The sequence below is a fragment of the Chrysoperla carnea genome, chromosome 4 (genome assembly GCF_905475395.1).
Source record: "Chrysoperla carnea chromosome 4, inChrCarn1.1, whole genome shotgun sequence".
Taxonomy (NCBI): Eukaryota; Metazoa; Arthropoda; class Insecta; order Neuroptera; family Chrysopidae; genus Chrysoperla; species Chrysoperla carnea.
In genome coordinates this window covers 59911613-59934946 of record NC_058340.1, presented here as the reverse complement: position 1 = coordinate 59934946, position 23334 = coordinate 59911613, and positions in this window count along the sequence as shown.

The following is a 23334-nucleotide window of genomic DNA, read 5'->3' as shown; positions in this document are numbered from 1 at the left end:
TTAAATAAACTCAGATAATTTTCTGTATTTTTGGTTTCTTTGTTCTTGGTGAAGTCAAGATTAAACACATAAAACTGAGCTGATTTCACGTGTATAAAGCTCTAAATGAGAATTTTGAAAAAAAAAAAAAACCTTTTTTTTTTGACAAACCTGAGAAGTTATAGGGAAGACTGTAAGTATATTAATTTTTTTATTGTAAAAATCAAAGTTTTAATAAAGCAAATTATATATTTCTGTTTTGATTATATCCCGCCAGTGTATTTGTGGAAAACAAAATAGCATATTCTTTGAAATATTATGGATATATGACACGAAATGGTTCACTAACTCACATCTAGCAGCCTATATACTCAATATAAACATTCTGTCATACATATTGAGTAAAGAAACGAACAGAACACAAAAATATGATGAGTAGGTGGATCACTTTGGAAAATGCTTTGAATGGGAACAAACCTCAAGACCAACCCTCAGTAAACACTCTTAGCTGACGATAACAATGACATTCAATGATGATCATACATGTTGCTTGTGAATTCTTAAAGAAAAAAGCAGCGTATTTATTATTGAACTAGCTTTTATTCACGGCTTCGCTCGTGATAATGATTCATTTCAATGAATTCCGTAAATGATTCATTAAGTGAATCATTGATTCATGTTGGATATTTCTTTACCGAAAAGTTTTTGGAAAACATATCTCAAGTAAAAGTTCTTCTACTTAAAAAAATTATGTAGGTTTGTTTTATGAGGTAATTTTTGGAAATAGTTAGAGATAAAACTTTGAATAACAAACTTTATCTTTATACAAAACCAAGTATCGATAAAATTTAAAAAAATTCAAAAATTCTACGGTTTTCGAAAAGATGGCTTTTGCTGTCTAAAGACAGTGAATGACTCATTGGAAACTTATTGGTGCAATCTTTCTGTTTTAAGCCAATTTCTTCACATGTTTTTGGTTCCCACACATTCAAATTTTCAAAACTTATGACATTACTAACAGTAACCCAACCGCTTCGCGTAACTTCAATTTTAAATAAATACAAGTACTTAAAAAATGTCGGAGTTCCATAAAACTTTCATCTCCTAGTATACCCCCTTAAAGAATGAATTTTCATAAAAAAGTGACAGTAAACTCAAATCATGAGCATATATATCAATTTTTACATTTCTTCCTTCAAAAGTAGCAAAATTTCAAATAAACTTCTCTCCCCTTTACTTTACCCCCTTGAAGAATGAATTTGTTGACAGTAGTCATACAGTAAACTTTAGTTTTCAACTAGGAGACAGTATATCATTTTTTATCTGCCTAACTTCGACCAAATTTAATACCCACAACCCTTGAACCCTTATTCAATTATGTCATTTAAGAAACGATTGTGCAAAAATTCATATTACTTGACCCAGTGGCTTTACCTGTGTGTTGATTGATCATACTGACTGATTCCAGTTAGTTTCTTCTTGTATATATTCAGATTTTAGAAATATTCTCATTAAGTAAGTAGTACCAATTTTTCTGATCGGTGAAGACGTATTACATACACACGCAGCATACCCAGTCAAATAAATTTTCTAACAGGTAAGTAATATAAAGCCAATCTTTGAGAGCAACAATAATAATAATCTGTGATAACAAAACTACTAGAATATATGATTAAAACTTTTATATTTAGGTATTTCGAGCACTTCTCTTTTAACTATCCAAAGTTCTTCATGAAAGTTACTTGGTATAGTAGTTGTTAACATTATTTTCTTATCGTTTATTTAATACTATACTTTTCTGTTTGTAGAAAAAGGTGTAGTACCTAGAATCAAAATTTAAATTTATGTACTTTTGAAAGCCATATTTTCAAAAAAACACAATGGCAATTGTCACTGTTTATGGCACTGGTATTCCTGTATACTATGTATTAAACAGCTATCAATAAAGTATGTAAACCCATGGTAAGTATGTTCAAAGGCACAATGCCATATTGTACCATTACGAGAACAATAAATGTCCTTGAAATATTGAAAGCCTTACATGTTTCGTTTACTAGCATCCTCTTCTCTGAGTGGCTAGTAACATCTTCCCTTTTCCCAATTTCTTTTTCGTAATTTTGTAACGCTAATCTATACACGGTAACCTTTAACAATGGAAAAATAATTGTAGAATAGGGGATCGGACTAAATTTTTTTATCACTTCAGGTGATTAATTCTCGCTCGACGTACAGAAAAGTGAAACTGGTTTTAAAAAATCTTTACTAGTATTCAAGATATGAACGATTGAAATTCCTAATTAAGCAAAGAAGAAGATACCCACTAGTCACGTCATATGTGGGTATTGCGATAGAGATTACATATAAAACTTTGTTTTGCTAAAAGGAGTTGGACGACCTTTGACTGCAATCTTTGATTGCTTTTATAACTTTTTCGTTTTTTAATGAATTTTGGTGTCAAGTCTAGTTTTACATTTTTATGGGTAATATGGCCGGTTAGACATCAGAATTATCCAATATTAAGTGTAATATACTACTATGTATCCGTGGTACAAAACGTTGCTTGATCCGAGGTACATTATGGTGCACCTTTTCATATAAAATAATCGCAAATAATAATTAGTGATTAAAGTCAAATGTAATTTAGCCAACAAAATTTAATACCCAACTTGTAAATAAATGAATAGTAGAAGCAAAATTTTGTACTGAAAAACAAAAAATGTTAAAACTTTACTTGAAAACAAATGTACATGGCAATCATTCCGTACGTTACTTATCTTTTTATAACAAATTTTCAACTGAAACTTTGAACCGAGGTACTTCGTAACCTAGGTGCCACATTTTACCCTATATATTTATTCACAACTCATTTTTGGAGTCTAGTGTAACATTGCAATAATATTCAATTACATAACTTTTTGTCCTTAAATATCATTCAAAAGACATATGAGGCAAAAGCTCGTCATTCTGAAAGTGGTGATTTTCTGACATCTGCAGACATATCTCGATAAACCACTGATCGGTATACCAAATGTTTTTAGTGGTTTTTTCATACCAACAGGTTTTTAATGAATCAGTAATTAGACAAAGTCTAAAATCATTGAAAGATGTTCTTATGAAGAACGGAATGGTAGAACTTTCCTCAAATAATTCACTTTGATTGCGTCCTTCATAGCGTTAATTGTCTTTCGATGATTAGCCTTAAATTTGTACTAGCCTCGCCGTAAATATTAGTCAATCGAATAATAATTTTTCAGTTACAATTCAATATTTTGATAAATGAATTTTTTATGGTGCCAATATTGAACATTTCACTTGAACACTTAAATACCCGTTTTTCAAGCCCGAATATCGAAATAATGGAAAATTTTGCAACGAGCATTTTTTCTTGATCTGTTTTTGTTAGTTGTTAGAGTTAGTATTTCTATATCATTTTAATGATCGATGATATGCAAAATTCAACCATCGTCGAAACATTTTTGAAGTCATATTCATCCTAACCCAATATTATTTAAAAAGAGCTAATGCTAAATTTGCTTAAATGTTATTTGCGCGAGTTTTATCTTCGTGCTTTTTTGTAATATTTCCAAGTTTATCTTATTACTTAAGTTTCCAGATAGATGCAGCATATTATTCTTTGATATTTGGTTTTGAATATGTTTACAAGTTCCTAATAAACCGGAAAAATGGTTATTTAAATTATTAATTTTAATTTAAGAATGTTCATCAGAGCAGCAACCTTTATTAACAATTTTTTTATGTAAAATTCACAATTTGGAAAATATAAAAAATCCATCCAAATTTTATTACAAAATCATATTTGGGTCTATATATACATCATTATTATTAACTTCCCGTAGGAAAGTTCTTGTAATGGGTCTGAAAATCGAAATTGAAATTTCCAACATATTTTTACGTTTATATTCAGGAAAATATATAAACACCACTGTTGAATATCTATGAGTACGCATGTGTATCTTTTTTCGTTCGGGGACATTTCGATCACGATTTCTTGGGAATGAAAGGTAATAACGGTCGCGTATTTGTGCTAATCTTGTGGGTAATAGCATCAAGATGTGCTGAAAAAATTTACAAAAGCAGATAAGAGTTAAAGAACTGGAAATTTAGATAATTAGTAAAGTTGTAGAATATCTTAAACTATTCCGATCATATTATTTGTAAAAACAATATTTTAAGATATATTAATGATATTTAATTTTACGAATTTGAAGAACCGGGTGTTGTTCCCAAGACTTTTGAATACTAAGCGTGTGTTTAGCCTCTAAGCCACACGTCTTTGTTAAAACAAAAATTAATTAATATTAATATTTTGTGCGAAGTTCATGATGTGGACTATAAGGGTTTTATTCACATGAACAGCTTGTTTTTATTGAATTTATGTTGGCTACGAGGCTATTACCAAAAAATTTTATTTGAGGTAGCACTAGAACCTAATATGTATAAAACAAATATAATAAAGTGGACAAAATTGTTGCACTATAATGTAGTATTTTATCTATGTAACAAATCTGTAATGTATTGATGGTACAACGAGATGAGCCAAATAACCAATGTGCCTCTGAACTGTCCTAGACTTCACTTGTAAAGTCTAGTCACAGTTGATTTCTGATTTTGAATAAAACCATCAATAATCTATTCTACGGGTAAAGAGAGATTTGAATCACTTGTCAATCCTATCATATCCTTGCTAGTGATCGGAGTAACTGCACGTTATAACCTATCCGGAAAAACCATTTTGTAAGGCTACGGCACTCCACCGGCCACACAAGAGAAACAGAAATCATCAAAAGGTTTGAACAATTTCCTGGATCTTCTTGTCGGGAATTGGCTTTATCCTTGTTTATGGCACAATCCTATATATACAATCAATAAGCTGAAAGTACCTGTTGAAAAAAATTCTCCTAAATACCAATTGCAGCATTTAAAAAGAATTGGATTTCATCGATTAGCTTTATATGATTTTTTTGGCCCAAAATTGACAACAATCTTGATAAGCTTTTAACGTCGCACAGATTCGTTTTCATGGGAGGTATTTAGAACCTAATAGTAGCGCAAATGCTGAACTCTTTTCTAAGTTAGAACTTCAGCAATTATCCACATTCATCTAGAGTGCACTCAAATGAAAGACAACTTAATATAAATGAATAATTATTACTTAAAAAAGCACTGCTTGGAAATTATAAAGCTTGAGATAATGTAAATGTTCTGAAAACAGATTCCCCACGTAAAAATATTCGATCTGTAAATGTTTGTATGTAAAATTAAGTTGTTACCTACATACAACGGTTTATAATTTACCTGTACTATTAAAGGTACCTATAAATAAATTAGAACAATACAAATGGTTCTACGTACATTTGTGGATGGAACACAGCGTTTTGAGCAATAATAAAACACACATTCGTAATGCATACATGGAGAATTTTTTCGTCGCAGTTTCCGTAAAAATTTGTAGTTTTTGCCCTCAGCAAAGAAACTCATAGTCCCTGAGGTAGTAAACTTGTCACTTAAAATTTTTTGCAAATAGTTGATATCATTTAGGTATACTATTTTTTTTAATTTTGTAAACTAACAATTTTTGTCTACCAAATTTTAACGTTATCGACTTCGATGAAGCATGGTTCATACAAGTAATAATTAAACCTAGAGCTTCTTACTTACCCACAATCTTGAATTTGTAATGAGTTCTGAATTTTTTCAACCATTATTGAACTTATACCCAGATCAAAAGTGCTTTATAGCATGAGAAAAGGAGAGAAATGTAAAGGCATTTCAGTGATGTTCAGTAGTCAACGAAATCATATGAATTGGCACGATTTTTGGACGATGGGCGGAATCCGTGTAATCGGACATCTAATTCCTAATCAGAGGCCAAAAATTTCTTGTAGATCAAAGTTTTGGGCGAATAATACTTAATTTACCTTTTTTATACCAAAAAAGTGAAATTCTTGGCAAAAAATGGCACGGTTTTCGGAATGCGTGACAGAATCCGTTTATCTCACATCAGATGACACCTTCTAGACAAAAGTTTGAACGATAAATATTTAGTTTTCAGTTTATGTGCCAAAAAGGAGAATTTTGGGTTAATAATGGCATGATATTTGCAATACGTGACAAAATTAGTGTCATCTGACATCGGATTCGTATTCATCGACCGAAAATACCTACCAGTTGACAATTTAAAGCTAAAATAAGCATTTCAAAAAAACTTGGCCTACATATGCCCCCGCTGGGACCCTATCCCTCTTTCTCACTAGGTTCAGCTGGCTGAATGTTCCTGTAGGTCCTATAAACGCGTTACAAAAAGTTTCATTCAAATCCATGTTGCTTCCCCACTTTTCGGCCTTCGACACTTTTTTCCGGCTTATAAAATTTTAGTATACAAACAGTTTTTATACCATGTATATATGAAATATACATATTATATCATGTATATATGAAATATACATAGTATATTAAGTTTAGTCCAAAGTTTGTAACGCTTTGAAATATTGATGCTACGAAAAAAATTTTGATACAGAAGTTCATAGAATCACCTAATTAGTCCATTTCCGGTTGTCTGTCCGTCTGCCCGTCTGTCCGTCTGTCCGTCTGTCCGTCTGTCCGTCTGTCCGTCTGTCTGCCAACACGATAACTCAAAAACGAAAGAGATATCAAGCTGAACTTTTTATAGCGTGCTCAGGACGTAAAAAGTGAGGTCAAGTTCGTAAATGAGCAATATTTGTCAATTGGATCTTGGGTCTGTAGGACCCATCTTGTAAACCGTTAGAGATAGAACAAATGTATTAATGTAAAATAAGCTCCTTATAGAAAAATAAACTACTTTTGTTTGAAACATTTTCTTTTAAAAATCACCGTTTACCCACAAGGGCGCTAATTAGGTGCAAAGCTTATAGTATGTATTAATATGGGAATATCAGTTATGTGTGTTTGGCTATTTAAGAGTGGATATCTTTCTTTATGTACGTGACGTCAAAAAACAAACGATAACGTCATCAACACTTACGTAATGGTATTTAAACAATTAACTCAGTCAATTGTTTGTTTTCACATGTTTTTATAACATATTACATTCACAATTTGTTTTTAATTAAAATTCGAGAGCTCTTAACGGGCAAACTATTGAATTTCTGGACTAGTGTTATGCTATGCTATGAAAATTTCTCCGTGTATATTGTATGCATACATATGTATAATAATTATCATAATCTGAATCGATCGTTATGTTGCTTGTTAATGATTATTCGTTAATAGAATATTTACACATGTCAGGTACACGTGCGACATTTTCTCCCTTATATTCTCTCTTTATAGTATAGTTACCTCTATATATGTGTATACTCTACTCTATACTATACACAACATATTATTGTAATAGTAGAACCTACCTATGCATACCAGCAACAAACAAACAAACAAACAACAGTACCAGTACCAGTACCTGCTACAACAACTAGGTACTACTACATCATCAACTTCACCATCACCTAGTGGTTTTCCAACAACAACCACCCAATATTCTACAGGAGCGGTTTGTAAATAAAATGTTGTAGGTGCTATACATATGTATATGTATGAATATATATATAGGAAGTTATTATTGGAATAACTTTATACAGAATGTATAAAGCCTTGTGCGAATCAGTCCACTTTCAAGAAAATTCGCTCAATGTTCATTAGAAAAACTTATCTACAAACGATTAAATAATGAAATTGAAAAATGCAACTTTGGAATTCCGAAATTTTTCTTATACATTAAGGTAGTACCAGCATGAAATCACTTTTCGACAGATTTGGCCGAATTTTTTTTCTCGGGTTTATAATAGCTTTATTTATGAATTCCTAAAATTTCATAATTTTTGACCGTTTAGATCGCGAGATATTTAAAGACAAAGTTCGCGATTTTGAGGGTCATGTCCCATTTAAAGCATGTAAAATGTCCGGTCTCTCCAACTATTTTTTATGATATTATTATATATTGAAGAAAAAGTAGAAAAAAATGTTTATACAATACAATTCTAAAAAAAAAATTTAGAAATTAATTTTCACTTTCGAGATATTAATTTTGACGTAAATTGATCGAAATTGGGACGTTGGCATAATTATTTCCCATTTTAAACGGTCAAAATTTCTGAAACTTTGGGAATTAATAGTAAGCATTATTAAATTCTTAAATTTAATTTTTCGTTAAATTCTGTCGAAAAAAAAATTGTACCATTGCTTTAACATAGAAACTGCAAATACCATGCTGGAAATACCTTAAGGAAGATGACTCATCAGTAATAGAAAAACTAAATTAGTACATAATGATCCTAATTTTAAGGATGTTATAGTTAACGAAACATATTATTAATTTATTCTGTCAAAAAAAAAAAATTTGGTACTTTACCGATCAATTAAAAGAGTAATTAATTTAAAAATACATTACAAATAACATGTCTTGTTACGAGGACGGCTATGTTATTTATTTGTGTATTTTTAATTAATAATTACTTAAGGTAGGACGAGCCATAACGCATGAATGTAAAAGAAAAATAAGCATAAAATTTTTCGATATCTGCCTTGGTTTTCCTTGGAAAGCTAAATATTTAAACAAAATTTTTAATTTTCTATATTTTGAAAATTACTCCAAAAATCGAAAAATGTTACTCTAACTTTTCGTCTTATATTGTCAAGTTATAATATAATTCACCATCAAAATTGATAATATCTTTTTTTTTAATTTGCGTCCACTACTTACTGTGCTCATACATCCTTAATTAGTAGAGTACAGCGGGTTTTTTTTTTATAATTTAGTCAGGTTGAAACTTTATTTTAAATAGTTTTTTTTTCCACTGACTAGTTTTGGAGAAATCTATGAAAACATATCATCCATCTACCGTTTTCCCATAAAACCAATGTTAAAATAATCCTACTTTTGCAGTGTTTTTTTTTTTTATAATTAGGCACCCCCTTTTTCCAAAATTTCTTCGGCGATCGTACATCCTTAATCTACTCAAAAAATCTACTAAATTAGATTACCCAGTTTAGCTAATAAGAATTTGAAATTTTGTTAATGACCCCTGAATTAAGAAAAGGGGTGTAAGGGGATAAGTTTGACCGCTATGTGTGTGTGTGTCTGTGTGTTTGTCTGTCTGTGACATCGTAGAGCCTAAACGGATGAACCTATTTTAATTTTTTTTTTTTTTTCATTTGAAAGGGAATTTAACGGAGAGTGTTCTTAGATATCAAGTGCGAGTGGACGGTTCCTTATCCGAAAAAAATTTAAAAAATGAAGACGATCTTCAAAATTCTTTAAGAAAAAGGTACTTTAATGGATAGTGTTCTTATATATGTTTCAAGAGCGAGTTTAGAGTTCCGTAACCGAAAATTTGTCGGGGGTTTTTTTAATTTTGTAAATTTCACTTGTTTTCACAGCACATCCTAGATACTTGGAGGTGTGTTAAAATATCATTTTTGGACATACAATACATAGTTATTATTAGTAATAACATTATTATTGTACATATGTATAACCAAGGATATTTTTAATAAAATAATAATGGAACAATCCAATATCACACTCTTAATAATAAATGGAAATATTGATAAATAAATAAAAAAAACAAAAACCATAGATATCAAAGTAAAAGTTTTTTATTATTTGTGTTGCAGAAATTCCAATACAGGTAAGAAAAATACGTTACAAGACCATAAAAGTCCTACAGAAATATCCACGTATTACTAAAATTATATTTTACTAGCTTGATACTCGCCCGTTTCACTGGGCTTAAAAGTTAAAAACATCGCTTTATAGCCTCCACCTCTCTTGATGTGCACAGTTTTCAATTTTGTTAATTGTAAAATTGTCATAATTCATTGCGTATATCAGAAAAGTTGGCCATGAATGGTTTGACATTTACTATTTTAAATAGTTACAGAATATTTTAATTTATGGTTCAAAATGATGGTTATATCTGCTCCCTCTATAATGATCATTTTGAACCAAAAATTAACGATTTCTGATAAAATTTAAAATAGTAAATGTCAAATTAAATTTTATTTATTTATTTATTTTTTTTAATATATCCTTATAAATTATAGCTCGTGTGTTATTCTGAAGTGTGAGCAATATTGCTGTACAGTTTCATTAAAAACCATTCGCTAGTTTTAGCGTGAAAGCGTAACAAACAAACAAACAAACATTCTTACTTTCTCATTTATAATTTAAAAGATTTAAAAATGGTTATTGAAAGTTAAAATGCGTTTTCAAGTTTCTTATGCCAAAACCATTTTCATTTCATTTTCATCAATCCGACTGCTCATGATTGACATCATAGAGAGTTTAAATTTTACGTAATAAAAGAAAATATACTAATGAGCAGGATACTAGCCCAAAAAATTGATCTGAACGCCAAGCACATCAACTTTTAGAAACCACAAACAACAATTACAGCCTTTCTCTCTTCTGATTCTCATTTACGTTTACTTCGAAAAATAGCGATTTAAAAACTGTTTTTTGTTTGTTACACAAATTGAATCTCAACCCCGATTATACTATCAATAAAAGATACAAAACTGATAAATGATTGGAATTTTTACATATTTAAGGGATGGACAGATAATTAAACAGTCGATCTATATCAAATTCTCAGCCGTCTTTCAAATCCGTTTTAAATTTAATTTAAGTAACTATTATTAACTATGCCATACGTTATTTATTAAGAACTTTCGGAGTTTTGTATTAACATAAATGGTGCTCAGATTTAAGGACATTCCCAAAAAAATTAGTGTATGAAAATATTTTAGACTTACAATTCAAATTTTCAGGGTAGATTCTGTTAGAACTTGAGAAAATTAGACGAAAATTAACAGCAAAATTTTTCGATATATATATACTATAGTTTTTGAAGATTTAAAGTTCATGACTTATAGAAGAAATACTTATTTTCTAAACACAAATGCTATTCATTTCATCACTTTAACTGTATTTATCGAAAAACGAATGCCGCTTGTTATAATTTTCTTTGTAGGAAAATATTTGCCATGCTTTTAATTCATAAATAAATATTAATTTTCCAAATTAATCTTAACAAAATTAGCCTTATTACATAATAAAGAATACCTATGAAAACACTTATAGGATTTATATGTAAAAAACCTAAACCTTATCTCAAGTCTAAAATTTTAACACCGTAAGGAGTATTAAAACCTGTTTATAAAGGGCATTTATGAGAATGCATGAATAAGCAAAAGTCCTCTTTTGGAAATGCCTTTCAATAAAAATTATCGAAGTCGTCTAGAAGTGTTTTTTGTAGGGGTTCTAACGTATGAGTGGTGTTCTGATCAAAGTTCGGGCTAGAATAAAAAAAAGTTCAATCACAAAAAATTTTACTTTTCTAAACTTTGATAATTTTAAAACCTTTTTGAAAACTTTGCACAGTGATATTTAAACAAGAATGTTTTTTGGCTTTCTATATTCATTCGACCAAGACTTAGTCGGTGTTTTTTCACATAGGTAATCTGAAAACGATTAAGAAAAAGAAGAATCCTACTCAGCATCTTTTCAAATAAAAAGTCAACACCCGATTGTAAATTAAAGTCGTATACGAATAAATTTTAACCCAAAAAGAAAAACAATTAATTTAATTTATCTATACATATATATAAACCCACAGAAGTGATATTATATTGATTTTATGTTTTGGTACTATTTGTTAAGTTATATTGATGTTTCTTTTCAACATACAACATACTCTCACATATTATATAGAACAGCATTTTCTTTTCCATTGCTACACTTCCTAAGCGCTAGACATTTCTCTTCATTTCCGGTTACTGTCTAATGCGTAACTAATCTTCAAAGTACATGTCTTGGATTCTTTTATATTTATGTACACAACATGAAGTATGTTTTGTATGCTTAGATATTCTTCTTTTCTAAATAAATAAATAAAATACAAAAGCTTTTTACGAAAAATATTTAATGCCAAATACCGGTATTTAAAAAAATTTTACTTGTATTATTAAATTCATCGATTCAATTTGTATCTAATTTATACTCAAACTTGAAATGTTCAATTGGTACTTATTGTGAAGAATTTTCATTTAAACTTTTCGAGAAATAAAGTTTACAAATGTTTTTGGAAACTTATGACAATAAAGGCGGGGGTAAAATTATTTATTTTTCTCTTTAAAAGTGACAAAATATAAATTATGTATTGAAAGCTTATATTTACAATAATAAAATTTGATAAAAATTTGCAATGACTCAATTTTTGCCACTCATTTAGTTAAATAAACAATAGCAATCAAGAGTTTAGTTTTGCTTTTTTGGAGGTTTTTATACCATGTATATGAAGCATGCAAGGTATACAAAGGTTAGTCCCAAGTTTGTAACGCTTAAAAAATATTGATACTACGAACAAAATTTTGGTATAGGTGTTCATAACTCAAAAACGAAAAAAAAAATCATGTTGAAATTTTTATAACGTGCTCAAGACATAAAAAGTGAGGTCGAGTTCGTAAATGAGCAACATAGGTCAATTGGGTCTTGGGTCTGTAGGACCCATTTTGTAATCCTTATAGATCAAAAGTTTTCAACAACTTTTGTTGGAAACATTTCTTCGTAGACGTCACTGTTTACTTGTGAGAGTGTAAATGAGGCGCTAATTATATAGTTTGTATTATATGGGATATCGAATTATTTGTAATATTTTTTTAAATTGAATTTTTAACAATTATTGAGCTGTAATCATATTCGATTATTTTCCACGAAATTTCTGTTGATTTAATTTTCGAACTTATTAGAATTTTTAGAGAACTAAATTTTTTTAGTGTATTTAGTTGAGTCTAAATACCTTGCATCTGCTAGCTTGATGGGCCTACATAAACATCTAAGTATTGTATACATAGGTTTAACGTATAAGTACTAGTCTCTTTACACTATGACTGTATGAATGTTTTTAGTGCTGTCGGTACGCGCGGGAAAAATACCTATACGCTGCAGTTTTGGAGTTATAAAATTTCATCCAATGATATCAATTTTTTCGATGAACACATGTATTTAGGTCCTTTTTTCCAAAATAGCATCCAAACAAATTAAATTAAATTTAAGTAACGATCGAAATATTATTTCCGTATATTTTAATGATACCGATACAGCAAGACGAATACATATACTGTTAGTCCAACACGACTCTTAGGTAGGCCGGGAGAATTTACGGGTTTAAGGCATCCTAGTGGTCCGGTCAAGAAGAGGAGGGAATTACACGAAATTTAATTGACAAATTTTTTTTTGACTCATGCTTTTTTGATTAATGTATTTCAGTAAAAACAAAATTTCTTTTTGATTTGATAATAAAAAAACTACTTTACACCTTTCCATTCGGAAATCACGGTAGCGCTACAAAATCACGTTTGTGAGGTGCAGTATCAAAAAGACTATACCGATCGCACTATTTAAAATTGACTTAAATTGTACGTACACAAATATATTAATTGCTCACCTCAAAGAGAATCCATACATATGTGAACATACATGTTATGTTTTAGGTATGTTTATGATAAATTTAAATAATGCCTTATCAAAATATGTGTTGTGTATTAAAATTGAATAATAATCATATTTTATATACATATGTTAATAAAATGTTAATCAAAATGATTAAGCCTGAAATGGAAGAATTTGCTAATGGTTATATATGTACCTACTTCAAATACTCGGAGTAATATTTTGATCAAAATTTTATTTAGGCATATTTCATAAAATCCATTTCCGGTTGCCCCTTTGAATGCCTGCCTATCTCTTCATCCGTCTGTCAACGCGATAAATCAAAAAAGAAAAGAGATATCAAGCTGAAATTTTTAATTAATTTTTTTGTCTTTGGTCCGTAGGACCTATCTTGTAAACCGTTACAGATTGAACAAAAGTTTAAATATAAAAAATGTTCCTTATAAGAAAATAAACAAGTTTTGTTTAAAAATTTTTATCGTAAGCATCAATGTTTATCCGCGAGGGTACAAATTAGGCAAAAAAAATATATTGTATGTATACAAGTATTGTAAATATTTTAAATTTATACGTTAAATATATTATGTATATGTTTGTTTGTTTATTGAGGAAGTGAGAGGAAAGATACTCTTAGGTGTAAGAGTGGCTATCTTTCTTTACTTCCATGACGTAAAATAACAAACGATTGCGTAATATATATAACACTGTCTTTACATAATATTTCAATAATTAACTCAGTCAATTGTTTGTTTTCACTTGTTTTTAAAATATGTTGTGTAATAATACGATGGAGTTTTCTTTTACATTTATAATAGAATTTTCTTTTTCATAGTTTTTTTTTAAATTTAGATTTTTTTATTTAATTGGAAAGGAAATTTTTTTTTAAAAAGTCAAATATTTCTTAAAGTTTTACAAAATATACAATCCATCTCTTTCTAATTCTAATTAAATTTATAGCATTGTAAATTTAGGAGGGCCTTAAATGCTGCAGGTACCTAAGAAGAAAATAATGAAATTATTATATTTTGAAAAGTTTTATATTAAAAACTTGGAATCCTGGACGCTGACCCAATCTGGATTTTATCGCCATGCTACTCAGCACGTCCTCTTGTCAAATTCAAATAGAGTTTACGAAAAAAACTGTAATAATGAATAGATGAATAGATATAGCAATGAATAGATATATTCTCTTCTTTTTCTTGAAAAGTAGTTACAGAACCCTACATTAATTATTATTCATAACATAACGTAATGCGGTAATATTATATGTATGTTAAATTGAGTTATTTTATTCAATTATAACCCTTTGAAAGGTACTAGGTAGGTAGTATTAGATATTATAAATCTGTTTATTATTATTATTACTTTAAAATCAATAGATAATTAGTATTTACTTCTTATGTATTATTTAAAATAATATCATATGTGAATTCATTCATTGTATATTTATTAATTATGAATAAACTATAATTAATATCTCTTATGTAGAAATTAATATCTATACAGCTACAGCTACAGCTACAGCTACAACTACTCCAACAAAAACAAACACGTTATTCAAATACTTATTTGAACAGTTCAACTTAACAAAATACTATATACTCCTTCCCTTAACACGAAATATTACTTTTTTTAAGAATGTTGCTCCGCTACTACCTTGTCAAAAAGTTTTAGATCATGTGCACAGTAAAAGTGTAAGAGATTGTAGTGAAATGAGGTATAATTTTTGTCTCATACTTTACCAACACTTCACACTCACAATACTCAGTATTTAATCAGTTGTTTACAATGTTCTACTATAGTCTATGAATGCTTCGAGAAGCAGAACCACCAAGCACTAAACAACACAGTCAGGCTGATCTGGGTTTCAGATCACTCTGGCGTTCAAGGGAATGAAGCAGCAGACTCGTTGGAACGAGAGGGGTCGTCTCAAACGCTCCTTTCACATGAGCCTGGCATTCCCATAGCAAGATGCCCTATAATTCACCGAATCAAAGAATGGCTACGACAAGCCCATCTTGATTACTGGAACTTTGCGCAGTGCATGTGACAGGCCAAACTGTGTATAACCACAGCCAGGCCATTCAACTGTGCTCGCTTGAAACTTATTAGAGCACAGCTGAGAAGACTGGTGGGACTCTTTGACAAGACACTGTCGATTGAACTATCACCTTCGCAATATGGAGATCGTTAATGATCCTGTATGGAGAATGAAAAAGCCGCCGTTCATGTTATTTACACTTGCAGAAATCTGCAGAGCGTTAGATTCAGAATGTTCGGGTCCGAAACCTTGGATCCATCTATCCTGGGGGAGATCCCGACGGAGAAGCTATGAGCTTTCTGTGTGGTGTCTGGCCTCGACATCTTTTTTAATTTATACATTTTCAAAATTGGAAACACGATAAATGAAAATTTTTTGAAGTCAAAATCGTGGCAGAGTTTTTAGTGGTGCTTGATTGTTTCCTTAATTTACATCTAAAACCGACAAAGTCATAGGTACTACTTTACTTAAATATATCTAAAGAATTATTTTAATTCGAAGCACAACTAAATTCTGGATAAAAACATCGTTGTAGATAGAAAATTAATGAAGCATTTTTATATTTAGTTATATAAGTTATTTTTATCTCTTCCAAGAATCAGCTTATTATAACTCTGATTCTCTGTATTCAGTTTAATACAGTTTTCGAGAAAAATTGTTGAAGGTATACTGAGCTTACCAGTTATTTTATATACACCTGAAATCTTGGAAATAGTTTTCGCTTAATTAGGTAGGAATAATTTATTACAAGTTGTAAATCCTTCGCAATTTTAAAAAATTAAGACACACAAACGTACATATCAATTAAGTTAATTGATATGTTCGTTTGTAGAAGAAAAGCAATATTTTAAATTCTGTTAAATATTTCTTGTAATTAAACAATAATTTATGTCCTGATCATATAATTTATGTAATGGGACCGATTTTGAAAATCTCCAGTTTTACATATTCCCGCGGTTTCAAATCCGCAATATCCGAAACAAACCTTTTCAATGTGATGTACGTATGTGCGTATGTTCGCAGGTTCGTTCGGATTCTTTCGCCTCCATTATCTCGCGAACCAGTCATGACATTAATATGTGACTGGGATTATTCCACGCGTAATCGCGTATTTAAGAACTGAAAGAGTTTTCAGCAGAATTAGTTGAACCGTTTTTTACTGGTAATAAAAAAACTGAATAAACAGAATCTGAAAAGTGGATAAAGCACATAATTTATCTATGGAGATAATGATCGTTCCAGCATAACCTGCAGTACTTGTTCGAAGAATAATCTATGAAGGCTAATAAGACTTTTTTTAATGTTTTTCCCCCTCCGGGAAGTTAGTCGTGTGGACTACAGGGGTCGCACTCACACGACTTCAGTACCACACCAACTATGAATGTACTGCCAATTTTTTTAATACATATCCCGATGGTGTGGACCATAAAAGTCTCCCTCTCATGAACAATTTCTTTTATTTTTGTTTCGAAAACAACCTACACACAACAACTTAAAAATATTTTTCATTTACATCTAATTGTTTTTTTAATATAAATGATTTGCAAATTTTTGCTAATATATTAAAAATTCGTAACCAATAAAGTAAATAAAATGCTAATATCTTCAATAGAAAATGGGTTAATGATATGTATCGTATATATTTCAATGAATCATTCAACAAGTTTTTGAACTTTTGGATGGATATAAATTATTATCAAATTAATTTCATCAGAGTTGCGCCAATTGTATGGTCTCAAAATCTATTAACAAAGTCCTCTCCTTCATAGTTCAGACATCTTAACGGATGACAAATTAAAATAAAATTTATAGCCTACAACTTGCTAATTATAATAACCAAGTATAAATTTCAATTACATTAATCGAAAAATGCCAAAAATTGTGTTTCAGCTACTCTGTTAGGTCTCTTTGAATATCCAATTAGTTTTACCAGTGTCAACGAACTTTCTAATACCAAAAGTTCCTCAGATAACAATTGAAATTTTTATTGCTAAAACTTTATCCTGAGTATCTATGAGTCGAAGATTGAGTTTACCTGAATTTGGAATTCCTTGTTTAGTAGGGAATTCCTTGGCTGCTTGTTTAGTAGGCATAAAAATATTATCTCTAGTTTTTTGAATATGATTTACTTCATTTAAAGTCCCTGGATATGGAAATGAAATAGTCAATTTTAATCAAAAATTATTCCAGTTCGGAGCATTAATTCTTATCGTTTTTAGAATCCCACCCCCAAATTAGGAACACATACATTGAGTGACAAAGGCCTACATTCTTATACATGTAACGAAAACTTTCGAAAAAAGAAGTACATTTGTTATTTTACAGAAAATTTTTAATAAACAAATTTGTTGCTTAAAAATAAACCCTGGTGGGGAGTTTTTAAATCCAAAACACAAATTTTACATTTGTTCCAAATTTTAGTCTGTATAACATAGATCTACCGTCATAGTCTTGCTTGACCCGTGCTTTTGTTTTCTACACAAAACAATGTCTAGTTCAAAATTTTCTAGATTATTTTTAATTTTTGAAAATTGTAACTATTCTCTTTGTGTTTGAGTTTTATTTCAGGCAATTACCATAGAAATGATACAATATCAATTTAATTGTATGGATAGGCATGTAAGTGTATGGATTGTATTGTATATATGGTTTATATTCAAAATTTAATACTATTGTCTTATAAATTTAAATAAGTATTACATGTAATAAATTTAACAAAAAGAAAATCGACTTCAAAAGAAAAACAAAACAAATTAATATGCACTAAAAAGTAAAAAAATAACGATAATATAATGTGGTTAAAATTATTGTTATTTTTGGAGTCGGTGTCAGCCAAGGAAACAACTCTGACAGAACAGTTTGCTACATTAGCTTGGCTGACTCCAAAAATAACAATAATTTTAACTACATTATATTATCATTATATTTTTTACTTTTTAGTACATATTAGTCCAAAATTATTCACTGGGAGCACTGATTCTCCCTCCCATAACTACGCACAGTCAGTAACTACTAATAAGTCAATATTAATAAACAACAAGTGAAAACAAACAATTGATTGAGTTAGTTGTTGAAATACCATGTATAGGCAGTGTTGATAACACTCTCTCATTACACATACATTTGTCACATTTGTTAAATTTTTTTCAAAAAATTTAAAAAAAACTGTATGTGATGGTGAAGTTATCAACATCAGACAGTCGCTTAAACGGCGCGTCAATTGTTCTTCAATTCAGCTGTTCAATCTGGCCACAGAATGATATGATGCGGGTTATTCTTAGCGTACTTGTACTAACGTCGAGACGAATCGGAACTGTGCCATCAGTGCCCATAGTAATGCGTTCCTCAGATAACCACTTCCAGATCATATAATGTGTATTGATTGAACAATTGAAAGTGACTGACTTGCATGAGCTTTGAACTCTAAATCTATGGATTAGAAGTCCAATACTCTACCAATCCTGCCACAACTACCGTTAGAAATGACAAAAGAAAAATATAACATCAATTGGTTTTTAGCTCACAATTTTGTTAGTTTTTTTTTTTTTTTTAATTATGAAAAGTAAAATCAAAATTGTTTGAAACAAGGAATATTTTTTGCGTAATTTGAGAAATATTTTTTGTTGGATTTTCAATATCTGAACTATTTCGACTCCCACATTCAAAAAAATTAATATTTTGTTTAGTAGATGTCATAACCAATGTCCCCAAAAATGTTCATGTAATTCCAATGAAATTTGGTCAAATTTTTCAAATTTTGCGTAATATTTTGAATATCTTTAGACAAGAATAAATCAAATATATTCCTTTTTCTTTTAAAATTAACTTTATTATGTGATATATTAACTTAATATGTTGGTTTTTAGTTTTAACACTTAAAAAACAAGTGAAAACAAACAATTGACTGAGTTAATTGTTGAAATACCATGCATAGTCAGTGTTGATTTCTTTATCACATTACACATACAAACAAGTGACACATACGTAACTGATAATCAAGTATAGTACATAATTATAATAAAATTTCCGCCTAATTGGCGCCCTCACGGGTGAACAGTGATGTTTATGAAAAAATGTTTCAAACTAAAGTTGTTTAATTTTTGATAAGGAACATTTTTTACATTTAAACTTTTGTTCTATCTCCAACGGTTTACAAGATGGGTTCTACGGACCCAAGACCCAATTGACCAATGATGCTCATTTACGAACTTGACCTCACTTTTTACGTCCTGAGTACGCTGTAAAAATTTCAGCTCGATATTTGTTTTCGTTTTTGAGTTATCGTGTCCACAGACGGACGGACGGACGGACAACCGGAAATGGACTAATTAGGTGAAGCAAGCGTTACAAACTTGGGACTAAACTTAATATACTATGTATATTTCATATATACGTGGTATAAAAAACAAAAAAACTATTAAATAATACATAAAAGCTACATGTAGGTATGTGAGGTTTTATCAAACCGTGGCTAACACAAGTATCATTACAATATAATTTACTAGAAAATTATTTTTGTAGTATTATTTATTATAGCCAACTACTCCCATATCCAATTTAATAAAAATTCAATTTAATATTGTTCAAAGTTTGATATTCGATCATTAAAATAACAAATTTAATTATTTTGTACTCCAACCAACATAGCTCCATTTTTAATTTCAATTAAATACAAATTTATATTTCCTAAATTTAAAAAGCCTAAACATTTTATTTGTTTTTATTATATTTGTACAGGAAAATGTAATTGATGTTAATTTCAAAAATCGAATGCCAAACCAACTGTACGATAATTTAATACCTACTGTACGATAGTAAGAAAATTTTTTGCAAATGTAGAAAAAGGCGAAAGACTAAGCCTCTTGTTTTTTTAATTGCAATTCCAGAACGGAAACACATAAAAATATTTATATAACGAGAATTATCAAAGAGAGAAGTATTATCATTTATTTGTTTACAAAAAAAATTTAATTACCGAATCTGTTCAAAACTTAAAATAAATCAAAGTTCAATTTCTGAAATGTTCGGTTTATACGTAAAAATAATTTTTTGTAGTTTGCAAATTTGAACAGATTTGTTCCTTAATTTTTGTCAAATAGTAACTGATAGTACTTGTCTTGCAAGATCTGGGTACGCAATTTTAAAAACGAGGTACGAAATTTTATACCTTTCTTAAAATTGGCTTGTCCCTAAATTGTTTAGATAATTTTTTCTGTTGTCGAGTCAATAAATACTACAAAAATTCAGAAAAGTTTGTTGTAATATTTTGACTTTTTTTTGCTGTTAGAAATACCACAGTATGATATTAATTTTTTCGGTTAAAGAAACCATAGAACATCCTAACTTTAGGGACTAATACAGATTTTTAAAAATAAAATAAATGACATTATATTATTACATTTGAAATAATAATAACAATAACAAGTACAATGTTTTGTCGTGTGATTAAAACAGTGTGAACCTATTTGGTTTCTTGATTGGTTTTTAACTTTTCATATATTGGATAGATAATATAAACAAGTATCAATTACAGTCACTGTTGGGGACCTTATTATGATGAAATCAACTAATTGATTGGACTGATACCCTATAAACGTTTATGAAAATAATAATGAAGAGCAAAATAATTGACTACCACCGCTGATCACTGATAGATAGACAGGCTATGACATTGGGCTTTATAGATCGAGCGAATTTAACAGAAAAAATTTAATGACAGAATGCAGTCTGTACTTTTGAATACTCAAAATAGAATAACATAGCACTAAGAATAGCCTCATGTTCATAGCTGAATCTTATAAAATAACTAACAACTTTTGTTCAAAACATTTTTTCGGCAGCTTAATAAATTTTCCAACTACGAACATTAACTGTTTTATAGTACTCTGCGTTATGTAACACCTACGACCAAGTCTCGCATTCTACCTTGTACTATCTCGATCTAATAAAATAACAAATTTTGTTCGATACATTTTTATGGAAACTTAATAAATTTTTCTCTATATCTTCCTGCTACGAACATAAACTATTTTTCAATCCCTTACGTTATGATACACATACGATCGAATTAGATTTCGCATTCTGCATTGAACTACTTCTATTTTGCGTTCCCTAAAAGAGCAAAACCAGATTGTAATCTGCCAATCCATTTTTTCTGTAAAAATCACCCGAACTACTTTGACTATCTATCACCACAACCATACCTATCTCTTTATAACTTGCTCTAAAATTAATTGATCAAACTATAGATGGTAATAAATTTATTTCCTCATTCTAGTAGTAAACAAGTCTTTAGGCTACAGACCAACAATTTCCGGATATTCTTATAAACTAGTCACAATGGACTCAGAGATTATCAAAATAGATATTTCTATTGATATCTCACAAATTATATAAATTACAGATTTGCCATTCAGTTTATTAAAAGAACGTCAGATTCACATAGAAGCTACCAGATTTGTTATGAAAAAACCGCCCAGTACTGACGTCATAGCATGCCAAAACTAGTTGAAAATTGATTACAGGATGTTCAAAATGAACTGATGTTTTTTTGAAATTAGAATACGTTCTTTACTTTAAGAAGTATATGAAAATTGGTAAATAGTCATTCTGTATGCTTCTTTGTGTAGTCCTGTGGATGATTAGTTAGGTAATTTCCTCAGGATGAATTTTAATAAATTTATTTTCGCTACTTTTATAATTGAATCATATTTATTAACCATCACATATATTATTTCTCTAGCGTGGTTTTTCCTGTCCACGCGATATTTACCTTAAAAATTTATCAGTTTCCATGATTTACTTCTTATTTTCACGACACACGGTCTAAGAATTTATCGCTGAGGAAAAACCAGATTAGAGAAATAATATTAATATATAATTTTGTTAGTTATGCATTTTGTAGATCATATCTGTAATCAAATTGCCTATAAATAAGAAGAAAGTAAATTGCTCACTAATATTATATTTCTCTAGGCTGTTTCTTGCCACAGGTACTGCACTGCGGAATTCAGCACATTCAAATGTAATCAAAATGGTGAATTGCTAGAATTACGACCATACAATTTTCTACAAACATACAAACGTGGGATGATCGTGCACATGAGTAGCAAGGTTGTGCAGGTGCCCCCTTTGGACATGAACTATATACCTATATTTAGCGGTTGTATTATATTCCTGTGTCCATTCAAGCCTAAATACTTTTGGATTTATAATATTTGGCCCTCCTTAGGTCACAAATATAAATATGCTAACAAAACGTAAAGGTATCATAAACTTTTCGATTTTCGGGATGGAAACAATTGCTTCCTGATAGGAAGTTAATAGTACTATCCTTTTGATTAAATAACAACATGAATTGTAAACATTTATACCATTTGACTCATAAAATATAACAGATAAAGTATCAAGAAAACGTTCGTTTGGATTGCGTTCACTCTACAGGATCTTCAAAACAGTCGAACATCCTCTGGTCTTGAAAACTATGGTAGAAGAAAAAGTAAAACTTCAAATTAGAATGTATTTCCTCTTAAAATGATTAACTCGACACCTGTAATCAATTAAATTGTATCCAATATGCTCTTGGTCTAAAATCTGGAATTATTATCCATACTATTGAACTTGGAAGTAATTTAGTAGCTATTTCGCTCAAAATCGGTGTTTCAACTTGCCTGTCAACGATTTGAATTTCATTTATCGTTGAAATATTTTGAACGTTTGGTCAGCGTTAGTAAATTCAGCTTTTGCATTCTAGCCTGTGTCCAAGTCTCTAGCAAATTTAATGAGCCAAGTGTTGGATTCTCAG